Source organism: Tympanuchus pallidicinctus, unplaced genomic scaffold (assembly GCF_026119805.1).
Source record: "Tympanuchus pallidicinctus isolate F22 unplaced genomic scaffold, pur_lepc_1.0 scaffold9, whole genome shotgun sequence".
NCBI classification, from domain to species: Eukaryota; Metazoa; Chordata; class Aves; order Galliformes; family Phasianidae; genus Tympanuchus; species Tympanuchus pallidicinctus.
The window spans coordinates 14,813,480-14,827,318 of NW_026294813.1; the positions used below are offsets into that span (position 1 = coordinate 14,813,480).

Below are 13,839 nucleotides of genomic sequence, written 5' to 3' on the forward strand. Positions count from 1 at the left end.
TCTCCTTATGGGCCCTGGAGACAGAACACAGTCCTCAGCTCATGTCTGTGCTGAAAGAAATACTGTCTGGTAAATTTGCCTTATTTAACCAGGGAGGTCTGATAGCCTGCTTCCAGGAAAGAAGATTCTCCTTTTACTTTTTATCAGCAGGCCAAGAGGTTTCTGTGGTGTTTCCTTTTCAACCTCAATTCCTGCCAAGGGGAAAACACTCAACGAGGTAGGAGATCAAAACACTGTCTGTGGAATATCCTCTGCAAAAGAGGGAAATCACCCATCCGTAACTCCAGGACAAGTACAAATACATTGCTTCATACGAAAGTATTTGTCCACCTTGCAATACCAAACCGTGTCAGCAGCACAAAGCCTGGCAGGGGTCATTTACAGAGACAGATGCTTTCCTTAGGGTCTGCAAGGATTGTGCAGTCACCAGCAGAAATACAGAGAATAGATAACTCAGTATATTACTGACTGCACTTGGTGTCTCTGTAAGACGTGGCGAAAAGCACACTGAACGACATGCGATGAGTGTTGCCACCTTTGTGTCTTAACCCTCATGCTGCTAGTCAGTTGGGACATAGCTGCTTCTGACAGTTCCCTTCCTCCTCTGTTATTGTGCCACAAACTGGCTAGCTCTACTGTGCTGAGAGCTGAAATTTCAAGGAATGCAAGGTCTCTGTGTTTGTGAAGTCTTGCCTTTCTTCTCCCCTAGTCCTCTCTGAAAGGCAGGGAAGAAAGGAAACGAAGGAAAACAAATGGGAACAAGAAGATTGTCAGGCTTAAAGTAACAAGAAGTAATCACCACCTTCAGAGTGTGTTATTAATACAGTAATTATAAATAGTAAGTGTTTGCAGAAATGAAAATGAGGCAAACAACATGGAACGGAGGCACAGAGGAGACATCTGAGTGCGGAAGATGCTCTCCTCAGTGGCCATTTCAAACACCAAGACCTGCAGCTGGAGGATAAATCTTAGCAGTAGATTAAGTAAGATGTCACTGAAGGCAGATGAAAGAACAGTTTGCTGGCTACAGAAAATGACAGAGTGCAGATGCATGCTGAAATGCATTTGCCATCCTTCTGAAGGGTCAAGCTCACGATAAGTTATATCCAGGCAAAATGCATCCCTTAAAAGCGACTACAGCTATTCACATGCTAATAAGTGATGAAGGACAGCACAACCACAGCAAGCCAAACCTCGGGGTACATGTGTCACTATAGCCATGAACCATGAGAAGGAACTAGACAAAGCCAGGGAAGATGTTCAGTGCCTGCTAGCAGGGCCTTTGGACCAGAAATTTACAGTTCTGTGGGATCTTTGCATAGGAGGACTTCTGACTCTACCACTTGGGAAAGATCCCAGCATTGGTCTACAGGGAAAAATGAACTGCAATTAGGCACTGGAAAAAGTCTAACTACTAAGAACAGCAAATTGCACTAACAGTGGTGCAGATGGGCCATTCTCCCTGCAGAGAAGGACATCTGTGAGGACAGCTACACTATTTCAGGTACACAGAAAATGTGGCAAATCCCTGCTTTTTGCCACGGGAACCCATAAAGACCAAAAGAAGGGGGCCTTGTTAAACAAGAAGCAGTTAAAACAAACTGATATGGTTAGTGTAACTATGTAGGAAGAAAAGACTCCTAGCTCCCAGAAGGGAGCATGCTCCTTAAAGAGCAGCACCTGAAGAGGCCCATTCCATGAGGTCCAAAGGAAGTAGAGAAATGACTTCATTGATGACGATCTGTGTTAGACAACATTTAGAAGCACAAGAGTTTTTCTTCAGGGTTGACTGCGTCTTAGTTGAGCAGCTCATTAGCTCAAACATCACATGATAACTTGAATTCCCGCAAAATAAATAAATATATGAATAAAATAAAAAATCCTGCTATTGTTTGATTGAACTGGTACCAGTATGAAGGAATGCTCCTGAGTAAAGAGAGCCACAGATGCACAGGGGAGTCTCTTGCAATTGAGAACCAACAAGAAAGCAGACTCTCCTAGCCCAACATCCACCTCTTGTCCACATGTTCCATTCCTCCCTCAAGAACAGAGTACATGCTAGCCCGAGGTAATGGCAGGTCCCAGGGAAGTATCAGGCAAAAAATCTGCTGCATATTTGCCAAGATCTTTCATACGGGCTCTGATTTTTTTCTTTCCTATAATTTACAGAGCAGAAAAACCCCTCTTGACAGGAAGAGCTGTGAGCTCCCTCCACTCTGTGATACCTGTGCCACCAGCCCACAGAGTGCAAAATGGCTGTGACGCTCAGTCTCTGCTCCCAGAGCGTCACGTGCTGGAGCAGGGAGGGATGGCTTGGCGCTAGTGCCGGTTTCCCATCACTTACCAAGAGTCAGTACTAAGCACTGAGCCTGACCTCCACTGCAGTTTCTTGACGTGAATGTCATGGGAAAAAAAGCCCTGCAGCATGACTGTCACTACTGCTGAACCACCAGCAGCCCCGTCCAGCAAGAAATATTTGCATGTGTCAGACGGATATAGAAAATACATTATCTATGTGTTTCTGAGGCTACCACACAATGGCGGTGGGGAAAGAAAGAGTTTAGGGGTACACCTGCCCTTGCTCTCCTTTTTTAAAGTGTACCTTGCCACTGCACCACTTCTTTCAGAAAATGAACACTAAGATAATCTTCGTTAAGAGATAAAACTGGAGCAGAATCAGGGACCAGAGCCATTTTGACAGCCTGTTACTTTCATTTTGGAGACTAACCAACTTTCAGATGAATGCTGGGGCACGCAGGGAACCTGCTCATCAGACAACATGACAAATCCCTGCTAAGACCAGTTGCCAGTGCAGCTGTAACTGATAGCTGGTCATTGCTACAGATTTCACTCCCTGCCAGACCAGTTCTCTCAGCTCCTTCAAGCCTTATCCTGCAGCCTTTTGCACAGCTCTGGAACGGTGTAATCTTCTGGCTCATTTGGACCTACAGACCAGACTGCCATGAGCTCTTTGCCCCCAGCAGGACTCTTTGCACAAAGTAGCAAAGGTAGCAGATAAGTCAGCTTTCCTATTTCCAGATGGATTTTAAGGGCTTCCACAAGTTTGGGGACCAAATTTTCTCATGCAAGTGTGATTCCAAGGCTGACAGGGAGGCATCTCTTCCTCAGATCACTGTCTCACCTACCCATAGAAATCATATCTCTCACATTTTGTTTGCTTTTCTTGGATTTAATTTGTGCTCAGTTCCATCAGCACCTTGCCTATCGAGATGAATTACTCCCCAGAATTACTCCCAGAATACTGGACTAAATATCTTAAGCTTGTCCAGTTTACATCCAACAGAAGGGTAAAAAGCAAATAGCAGTGAATTTTTTTTTCCTTTTCTTTTTTTCTTTTTAAATTGTATTTGTAATAAGCAGATCTTTTGCATATCAGGCAAAACAGTTATAAAACCAAAAAGAGCAAAGAGCTCAGGGAAGTAATGCAGAAATGACTTTGATCATACGTCATAATTGAAAAACACCTGGAATCACCAAGCAAGGTGAGGAAATTAGTGTTCTAATTTGTTCCTGACCAAACTGAATGAATAAACACACTGAGAATTATATTAGAGCTCAGTAGAAACATCCTCTTTAATACTGTTTTGGCACGAAGAAGAATATGGAAGCTGCATCAATGACGTGTTGACAATACAAGGAAAAAAGGGCACAGAAAAGGAAATGAGCATTTGAAGTGGAAACAAATTTGAGCAGACATATGCACTGCAGTCAGAGGACAAAATATTCTTGATCCCAGAACAATAAGGAACCATCACATGATCACCACTGACAACAGGGCTCTCAATAAAAATACCCATGAGGAAAAAGAGGAATGAGTCAAAGCTGCACGCCTGGAAAATAATCAAGGTAAGCCTTACCTGTTCTGAAAGGGGTAGGGAATTGACCCACCTGAGATCAATCAACCTGCCCTTCAAACACAATACAGAAGGCATTCAAAATAACATTGGGAAACATTAATGAAACTGGGAAATAAGTGAAAAATGGGGCACAACACAATACTGGTTTGCCAGAGGTGTGTCAACGTTTTGGTATCAGGTGTAACACCACAGTGAGCTCACCAGGAACATCAGACTGGAACTAAAGCCATCTCTAGGACAGAGAAATCGTTTTTTGATTGCTATTAAAGCACCAGACACACTGACAGGCAACAATGGAGCTGGCCATTTCCAAATCTACCGCATACACTCCTAAGCACCTGCACATTCTGCAATGCAGGTCCAGGTGCCTTCCAGCTGTACTTCATCCCAGCATTCTGCATCAAGGCAGTGGAGGAGACACACAACAGCAACCTTATCTCCCTGATGTGAATCCATTCAGCCAGCTCCAATACCAGAAGCTCTTGCCCATCTTTTAGGCTCAAGCCATGTCAAGACAGATAATCTCTGTGCACTCTCACTGTTTAACAGATGCTACTGTAAGTGTGGCACCTTCTAGCTAGGCACATCCTGTGTATCCTGAGGAGCACTCCTTTCCATGTAGCAAAGTAAGCTGCATCACATTTTTCTTGTTAGACAAACACTGTAAACACACCATACACAAATTTTCTTCGACAACACAACACAGATACATGTATGCTGCATACATATATTCTGTTTCACAACCGGAACTCTGGACCATGACGCATCTACAAATGCATATGTGTTGTCCTTGCCCCCAGCACCCTACTGTGGGAGCCTATTCTGCAGAGACACACAGGAGAGTGCTCCCAAATCATAAGGCAAGGTTTCAGACAGAGGTGAGAAGGAGCTGCAGTTAAGGAAGACTTACAACACTTCCAGGACATCACAGAGCTGTGAGCAGAAATCATTTTGCACCATGAAGTCCCACACTCCACACCTAGCAGTCTAAACTGGAAGTGGGGGTGCCTCTTCTCCCCTGAGTGCTAAAGGCTGGAGGCTGGAGAGCCTTGCCGCTCCATGGGGATGGAAAGGGAGCAACTGCCTAAGAAACCACAGCAGCAAAATGGTTCCTTCAGACAAGTGCTGTACGAAAGGCTGTGCTGAGGATTGCGCCTAATCTCAGCAAAGCTGCGGGGGATGCACGACGCATTGACCATCTCAGGGAACACAGGGAGAGAGGCTGGAGAATGGTATTACCAACCGCATATTTACACTCCCTAACCATGACAACCCACATATCCTACCACTGGTTTCTGACCCTCAATTCTCTATTCTTCTATCTCTGCAATGTTCCTCACATCTGCTTCTTCTGCTTCAAGATTCCTCTATAGCTATGCCAGATCCTCACCACTTCATGATCTCTATTCATCCTGTGGTTCTTAACATGTCTAGAGACGCTTTATCTGAGCTACCTTCAACTTATTTCAGTGCTCAGCTGCCCCCAGGTAGCTGCCAAGGTGGCACACTGCAGAGGGGTTTTGCAAAGAGGCTGGACATGCCAAGCTCACTCATTAGCAGCACCAGGAGGTAAGGCTCCATTAAGATCACATTCCTCTGATACCTACAACTGCAACCACACATTCTCAGCATTTTCCACAGCCCCACTGTTTGCTTATTTACTTAACATTACTAAGCTCCCATGTATACATTTGTCTGCAGTCACATCAATGCATCACAGATATCTAAATCCCACTGTTTTATATTTTTCCTTCATTGTTATCTCTGTCATTCTCTCTGATACACATCTGTCTCTTTGTTCAAGCTCTTCTCCTTTTGCATTTGCGGCAGCAATTTGATGGAAGGATTTGTGCAGGGGATGGGGGAGGGAAGAAGAAGGAAAGCAGGGAGGAGGGAAAAGAGGGATTTGGTTATAACAGGAGCATGTAATTAAGCTCTGGTAACTGGTACCCAGCCTGGACCGCTCATCTCAGCAATTTAAAATAGTAATTCCTCCATTATGAGATAACCTTTCTCATCTAATCTACAGAAAGAGGCAGGGAGAAAGCATTCATTTACATAGCCAGCACAGACACACCCTTGGCGACACAAAGGACTTCAGTCTGCATAGATCCCAGTGCATCATTCTGCACAGCAACAAAGCTTTACCTGCCACAGTATTTTATCCTAATGGCCTATGCTTGTTGAGGCATTGTTAAAAAAATAAAAATAAACACGATAAAAGCCAAAAGCCATAATGACAACAGCCCTTCCTCTGCCATGTCTTTTGTTTGTCTTTTCATAGAAGCGCTGTCTGTCAAAACAGCTTTTGAGCGGCACAGCAGCATCACCACTGGGGATGGACAGAGAGTGTGACAGCTCGTGGGATCACAGCAATCCGTGTGGGCTCGGCTGTCATGGCAGACACAATGGAGGACTGTGCGACTGCACCAAGAGAGCTCTGTCAAGGCAAAACACAGCTCGCCTCTGCTCAACCAGCCCCAGACATGACAATCGTTATTTCCTAGTCACAATGGACAAACACGCATTCTGCACAGCAGTACCAGCCTCTTCTCTCTCTTGCATCAATTATAATCACAACAGCCCCAAAGCAATGCAGTCTCTGAGCAGACAAAGCAGTCATAAAATCTTTAAGCTTCACTGGGAAGCTGGCAGTCTCTGCAAAAACAAGCCAGCCGTTTTGCAGGACAGTGAATGGCCTGAAATCCAATAGTAGGGCAAACACCCACCCCACTCATTTCTCCATCTCACCTTTCTGCAGATCCTCTGCTGCCTGTCTCTGCTCCCTGCACATGCTCTGCTCCGGCAATGCTGAACACACTGATTCCAGCAAGCTCTGTGCACTCTCACCAGGATGCTGTGGGAAACACAGAATCAATTTTTTTTATTCACAGCTGCATCCCTGGCAATGCAGAGGGTCTGCGCAATCACATCTCCAATGCTTCTGCTGCTGCTGCTGTGACGTTGCTGGGTGTGAAGGAGCAAGCATGCCCACAGAAGAGCTGCTCCGGCTTGCAACCGGTCCCTGCGGGACCTCAGACAAGGCAGAGGATGGGAGGGAGCAAAGAAGGAGAGGAAGGGAGAGAACAAATCAGGCTGGAAGATGGAGGATTGAGTTTAACAGATATCGGGAAATCAGAAAGGTAGCATGAAGAGAAGCATAAAGATGAATAACTACATCGTAGGATAGCACTGCAGCACCTTGTTCTGTAATGAGCTTGGGTTTCAGATGTTGAAACTGTTTGATTTTGTCTGGTTTGTAAAGGAAAGCAAAGGACACTGATGTGCTCTTACCGTTGATAATGGCAGACAGAGCCCTTGGAGAAAAAACACTCATCTGCAAAGTAATGCACAGCAGGGGGAGGCTGGGAGGAAACAGAATAATCAGGAAAACGAGAAGCTTCTTGAAGCTTCTTTTACATTTCTGTAGTGATTTGTCCTAAAGAGATTCATCAACAGCATCTATACAGTGCCTCCAAAACACAGCCAGTCTGAGAGTGAGATGCAGCCGCAAGCATGTCAGTCAGTGTCGAACTGCACACAATGACAGGGATTCTGCAGTTCACCTGTCACAAGGAATCTCAAACAAAGACCCAAGCACAGCTTGTGATTACGGTGCTGGCCATAACCTGGGCCGAAGCTATGCACATGTACAAAACAATCCACAGCAGATCCTCCTTCCTGAAACAAAGGATTGCCACTTGCAAAAAGCCAGGCTCTTCCGTTATCCTAGCAACACACAGGGGGATATTTTTCATCATTTCTTTTCACCCTGAGCTCTCTCCTTCCTCAGTGCAGTAATTTGTGCTTTTTTTTCTTTTTTTTATTTTGCTGTGTTTTGTTTTATATTTGTCTCAGTCTGGGCACAACCACCTGGTCTACAGCTATGTTCATGGCTGCCCCAAGGCTGGTGTTTGCAGCCCTGGAGTGGTTCCCTGAGACAGCCACCCTGCAGGGACAACATCCCACTGCATCCACTTACCCCTGCCCAGAGGACTGCTGCCATCACTGATGCCAGAAATACTGTGCAGTGCTCAGCAGAGCTCAGCACCAAGGACTGGTGGAGCAACAAGCTCCACAGCTGCAAGCCAAAACCCACCTCTGAAACTGATGCTTCTGGGGGGACCAGACAAATCAGAGAAGAGGTAAAAACACCACATGGATACACAGGGCAAAGAAACAAAGAATCATCACATGGCTGAGTATTTTTGCTCTACACCATGACACACTCAAAGGAACAACCAAATAAATAAAGCAAGGCAGCACAGCACTTTGCAAAAGCTTCTCAGTCTGGAGAGGCACACAAAAAAGCTACGCCAGAAAAGCCTGTTTAGAACTATGCCTGGAAGCAGCTGCCTGTTGACCTTGGATCCCAGAACACCAGAACCCTTTAAAACAGCTATTTAGGTAACATTCAAGCTAGACCTCTGACTGAAAGCCCAGTGCCTACCCCCACCAGGATGGTGCGAAGGCTGGGGGCCAGCTCCAGCCCTATGGGTGCTACTCACCCCCAGGACAGCCTGTGAGGCCGCAGCACCTCGGCTGGACCCTCCTCGAGGCCTGGGACTGCTGCCCCATGCAAGCCACCTTATCACACTTCCCAGCCCACTCTCAGCCCTCACGCTGCCACCTGAGCCCCTTCAAACAACAGCGATGAGCCAAGGGATGATGCAGGGCACAGGGACAGACCGCAGGCTAGCAAAAGATGGGGGGAGGAGACAGCCAGACCCAGCTGCCAGCTTGAAGCAGAACAAGGCACGCTTGTTACCCAGGAGACTCGTTCCCACAGCAGAGAGGAGAATGGAAAGTATGTCGGTGCCCTCTCAGCCCTCCGCAGACCTTGCCAGCACTGAGGGAGGAGGCGCAAGCTGCTGCCTCCTTGTCCCCACCACTGCGTTAACTGCTTCACTGACACGAAGCAGACCCACACCCCGGTGCAGGTGGAGTGTGGGGCTGTTCTGCAGCAGGCAAAGGGCTCCTCTGGAAAAAACGCTTTTCAGCACATCCGCACCCCACTGCTGACATGCACATCATCCTCCTGGTGCGTTACTCAGCCTTTTGCAGGCTCACACGGCCTTCACTGCCGTGATGAAGGGCCCTTTGGTGCATCTCCCTGCCTGGACCTGCTCCTCTCAGCCACTGACAGGCTGTCCTGCGGCTTCGTAGACGGCAGGAGAGTACAGGCACTAATGAGGAAGAAGAAAGCTCTTTCTGGGGATTGTATTCTAGGAGATGACTGCTCTCCTATCACAGAGATGAGTCAGTATGGGAAGAGGAGCGTGGCTGGCACTGGGAGTGAGGACAGTGCAGGCTGGTGGCTGTGTTCCTCCAGGAGGAGAGGGGAGGGAGATGGCGGGGCAGGACACGCCTGTCCCCAGCGTAACCTGGCTCCCTTCTGCCTGGCCTGAGAGCCACACTAGCATCACACCGTATAGCTTGGTGGTAAAAAGCTTCCTAATTCTATTCTATCTTGGCAGCATTACTTTCATCTGCCTTTAGGTGCTCTGTCGGCACTGGCTGCTAAGGCTGTCTGAAAACTTCCCACTTTCAGTGCAATTATACAGCAAAATCAACACAAAGAGCCCAAGCCTCCCACCAATGTGCTGCAAATCTGCTCTGATCAGTGAAGTGGAAACAGCCCAGACCCACAGCCCAGCTGGCCACCTGGGCTGCTGCTGTGATACCACACGCCAGTTGGGAAAAAGGTTTTTATCACACCAGGCACTGTGCACAACCTGCCCACCCTTGCCACAGACCAACAGCCACAGGGCCACAGCAGCACGTGGGTATGATCCAGCACAGGGAGCTGCCTGCCTCCTTATGCTGAAGGATGGTTGTTGGGTCTACCCTTACTGCCTTCAGTGCACCTGTGTCTCTGCCTAGCAATCTGTGGGTGGAGGACATGTCTAGGACACATCTTTTGGATCGTTACAGCCCTGCTTACAGCACAGACACAGGAGGAACACATACTACCACACCTTTCCAGTTGGTGGACAACTCAGGAGTAGACTTTCTACTTTGCTCAGTGATTGCTCAAGGCAGAAATCTGAGTTCAAAGACAAAGCAACCCCATCCACCACAGGCTGTTTCAGGGATGCTGGTCACAGCAAAGCCAATAGTACGCTCCTGCTCAGTGGGAGCAAAGAGGATTAGGATACAAAGGCTAATAGGAAAGAAGGAGGTGCTGCAAAATTTATAAATGTTCTCAACAAGAAAAAAAACCCAATATTCCTCATGCCTGCAAGTCCCAGCTTTCAAGGTCAATCGACATCCCTCACAAATACACAGGAATCATTTCTGGCTAATCATTACCAATCTGTACTTGACAAATTTTCTATTTGCTGGGAGTGGGAACAAACATAGGAGTTCTCGAATGAGAAGTCAAAGCTTCAACCAGACTGAGGAATGCCCATGGAGCAGTGTTGTGCTACTGCCTGCCCTTAGTCCCCACTTTCTCCCCGGAAGATCATCTATTGATTCCCACTAAGCCTGCCTTTGGAGCATGTCCAAGGACAGAACAAGAGCCTGCGAGGCCATGCAGATTGCAGATATGTTTCTACCAGCAGGCTTCAGTCAGGAACCCTATGGTCATCCTGCCCCAACAAGCCCTGCCTATGGCCCAGAACAGCAGTACTAGTTTCTTTAGGGCTTAGCAAACTCAGGCAAACAAGATAGCTCAGAATGAGAAAGTTGCTGTTGGTTTTTACTCTCAGAAATAGACATTTCTTGTTACTAACCATTTTCTAACAGAATTAATTCCCGACTTCATTCCTCTGATGTTTAAGAATCTTCTCTGAATTTACAGCTTATCTTTATCCATGAATAGCTCAATCCCTATTCACTCCTGTTCCAAAAATGGTCTTCAAACGTCACTATTTATCCAGTCTGTGTTTAAAGTTACATCATCTGAGTTCTTTAATCAGTTAGCACGAGGCAGGCTCTCTCTCTTTGATCATACCAGTATGAGAGAGAAGGGTTTCTCTGGATATGACCCATTTTGAATACATCCTTCAGAGAGTGATTAGAAACGCAGACAATCTTCCAAGCTAGCCATCACCATGCTTAAACCTCAGATTCCCCAGCTGCTGCTACGAATATTTTATCCAACATGTCACAATAGATAACATTTATCTTTTTTACTGATATTCCCAGTTATCCTCCACATCACTGACAGGCCCTGGGTTTTCCTTTGCCTTCCTTACTTTCCCCAGGGAGCTCCCAGACAAAGCTGAACTTTTTGCTTTTTTCTCATGCACACAGTCATCTAATTTGAACTACCCAGTTCTCATCTGTATTATTCCTTAAGGACTTCAATGTCTTTTCTGAATAACCCTAAACTGCCTTTGAATTGATGATCCTTCTTGGCTTTCTGTCTTTAGGAAACATCAGCAGTATTACTTTCCAGAGCCCAGAGCATTATCTCATGTAATGAAAGGCTACGTCCTACCAGCAACTTCCCTTCAGACTAGCAGATCCTCATTCAACATTCTTGTTAATTTCCCTTTAGCCTGTGTGCTGCTCCTTACCTCTCAGCAAAGGGAATTATGGAAAATTCCACACAGATTCAGTGGGAGGCACAACAAGCACTTGAGAGATGCATTTCAGGTAACCAAACTGACAAAATACAACAGACTTATCAAAGCCTACCCTCTCCACCACCTTCCCCCCACCAAAAAAATAAAAAAGAAAAAAGAAAAGAAAAAAAAAAAGAAAAAGAAAGAAGATACTCTGTCTGCTTGCCTAGCTGACAGCCTGCAACCTCTTTTGGTAAATAAGTACTGGGCTAAGGTGGATCCTTCATCCAAATTACTACAGCGATTTTCGTCTTTTCTGTGTTAAGGTCAAACCCTTCATATTGCTAGTGGCCGATGCTTTACTGTCCAGTCACAGAGGCAGTCGCAAGCTCCATAAAAAGTCACAGCTACCAGACAGAGCTAGTTCTGGCATGGCTCCCACAGGGCTGGGCGCAGTTCCACATAGCAACACTGAGATGGCCACGGAAATCCAAACCCAGCCCACAGTCAGTCCGTCTCCAGTCCCTTCCAGGCCAAAAATCCAGGATGTTCATACTGTTCTTCCAGGAAATGGCTGCTATCAACATCTTACACAAAGAAACAAGAGGGCAGTGCAGATCCCTCTGAAAGCTGTAGGAGGAAGAATTGATTCAAGAAGGGCAGTGTCCATTTTTCAGCCCTGATACACAGCAATCCCCACTCAGGAGCACAAAGAAATAAGTGAACACTTTTAGACGGAGGGAAATCAGGACAGAAACAGTAGAGCAGCTCCTGAATTGTTGTCTGAAGTCTCAGCTTCAATCTGATAAACAAAGCTCATAAAGCTGTACTGTAAACCTTGGATTAAAGCAAAGCCTGGATGTAACTGATGCAGCGTGGAAATTTCAAAGTGTCTGAAGCAGGAGCTGTAACAGCAACTCTCTTTCTTCAAGCAGTCACTCAAATATTCATGATACACTGAGTGGAATATGAACTCTGACCAATGAACGCATTGACAAAAGGAACTGGAAAGAGTATTATTACAAAAACATACATACCTTCATATCCGGCAATCAATTGCTTGTTCTGACCAGCCCATGGGAGCCACAGATACAAAGGTGTTAATGGATTGACTTTTGTTAGAATCAATTTTCAAAAACAAGAACAACTGCCTCTACAGTAGAATGTACCTTATGAATTTTAACTAGTACATTTTCAATGTAACCTAGTACTTTCCCATTGCCATAAGGAAGATCTTAAAAGTCTTAAGCTGCCATACTACATCATATGTTGAAGCTGGTGAATTTGGTAGCCTCACTTCTGCTGCATACACTGGTCTGCATTCTGTCATCAAATTAGAATGGCATTATTTCCAATTGAGAAGCTGAGGATTCACAAGGCTGAGCTGAATCTGGGCAGTCCTAAGATGGTTCACTGTCTACATACTAAGCACAACCAGAGTCGGCTGTGTACACGGCGGGCATTGCTGGAGAAAGGTGACTGCTTCTGGTTCCTGTGATGTAAACTGAAGTGACATTCTCTTCCCTCCACAGGGGATGACTCCAAGCGAGGGTGACTGTACTGCAAACAAGTCAGCTCAGAGACTATAAATGGGTGGGACGTAGCATGGCAAGCAGGAAAGGAGAAAAACAACCCTGTTGGATGCAGGAAGAGGCCACATCCAAGAATGGAAAAAGCCTCTTTTAGTACTGAGTCATAAATATTCCAGTTTTCCAAGGCAACAGCAAGCATGAAGAATGCACTCAGCTTCACACAGAAAACCCACACTCACCACCCTCTGCGCATGCCTAGGCACTTCTCTGCTATTGCTGCTCAGAGCTACAGCAAAAGACACGGTCAGAGCTGCCAGCTCAACACAAAGCTTGCCGGCAGATCTCCCTGTTCTCAAACCTTCCCACCCTTACCACAGAACCCGGGGAGCACACAGTTTAGCTGATTTATTACAGACGCATGATACTAATTATAGTTGGTTATGCTGCTTTTTTTCCTAAGTTTGTACATTTCCCATCCAAACTGAAGGTGCAGTGCTGTTCTGCAGTATTACCTGCCCCAGATTGCTATGTTTTAGCGGCAAGCAAAAGAATCTCTGCATAACTGATGGCTTTTGCAAAGCACCTTCCGATTAAAAGAGACCGTGGAAGTTCCATTCAAAGGCCATTCACCAATACTTCGAAATGTTGTAAAGGGGAGAGGGAACAGAACTGCAAACGGAGCGCTACTGAAAACATATGCTAAAAAGTCCACGTATTTCAGGCCTGCAGCTAAATCCTGCAGACCTCCATCTACCTCTTGCGCATCATATCCACTGGATCTGAGTGTGTGTCTTTTCATCTGTGCCATCTCTGGTACCAGTACTGTTAGCTGAAGGGTAAGGTCAACACATAAACAGCAAATTAACATAAATTATAGCCATTACTATGACACCTCACGCAGCACAGCCTGCACAT

The 13,839-nt window shown here is 46.1% G+C and overlaps 1 protein-coding gene across 9 annotated transcripts in view; it reads right to left on the minus strand.

The window, feature by feature from the left end:
- RUSC2 (RUN and SH3 domain containing 2) overlaps positions 1–13,839 on the minus strand; it is a 53,361-nt gene that overhangs the window by 26,391 nt on the left and 13,131 nt on the right. For 5 of the 9 annotated variants that reach the window (XM_052670125.1, XM_052670124.1, XM_052670130.1 and 2 more), the window contains exon 2: positions 6,630–6,735. The exons of the other annotated variants lie outside the window; for them this stretch is intronic. The gene's annotated coding sequence lies outside the window, so the exon portion shown is untranslated. The remainder of the gene's footprint in view (positions 1–6,629; positions 6,736–13,839) is intronic. 9 annotated transcript variants of the gene reach the window in all.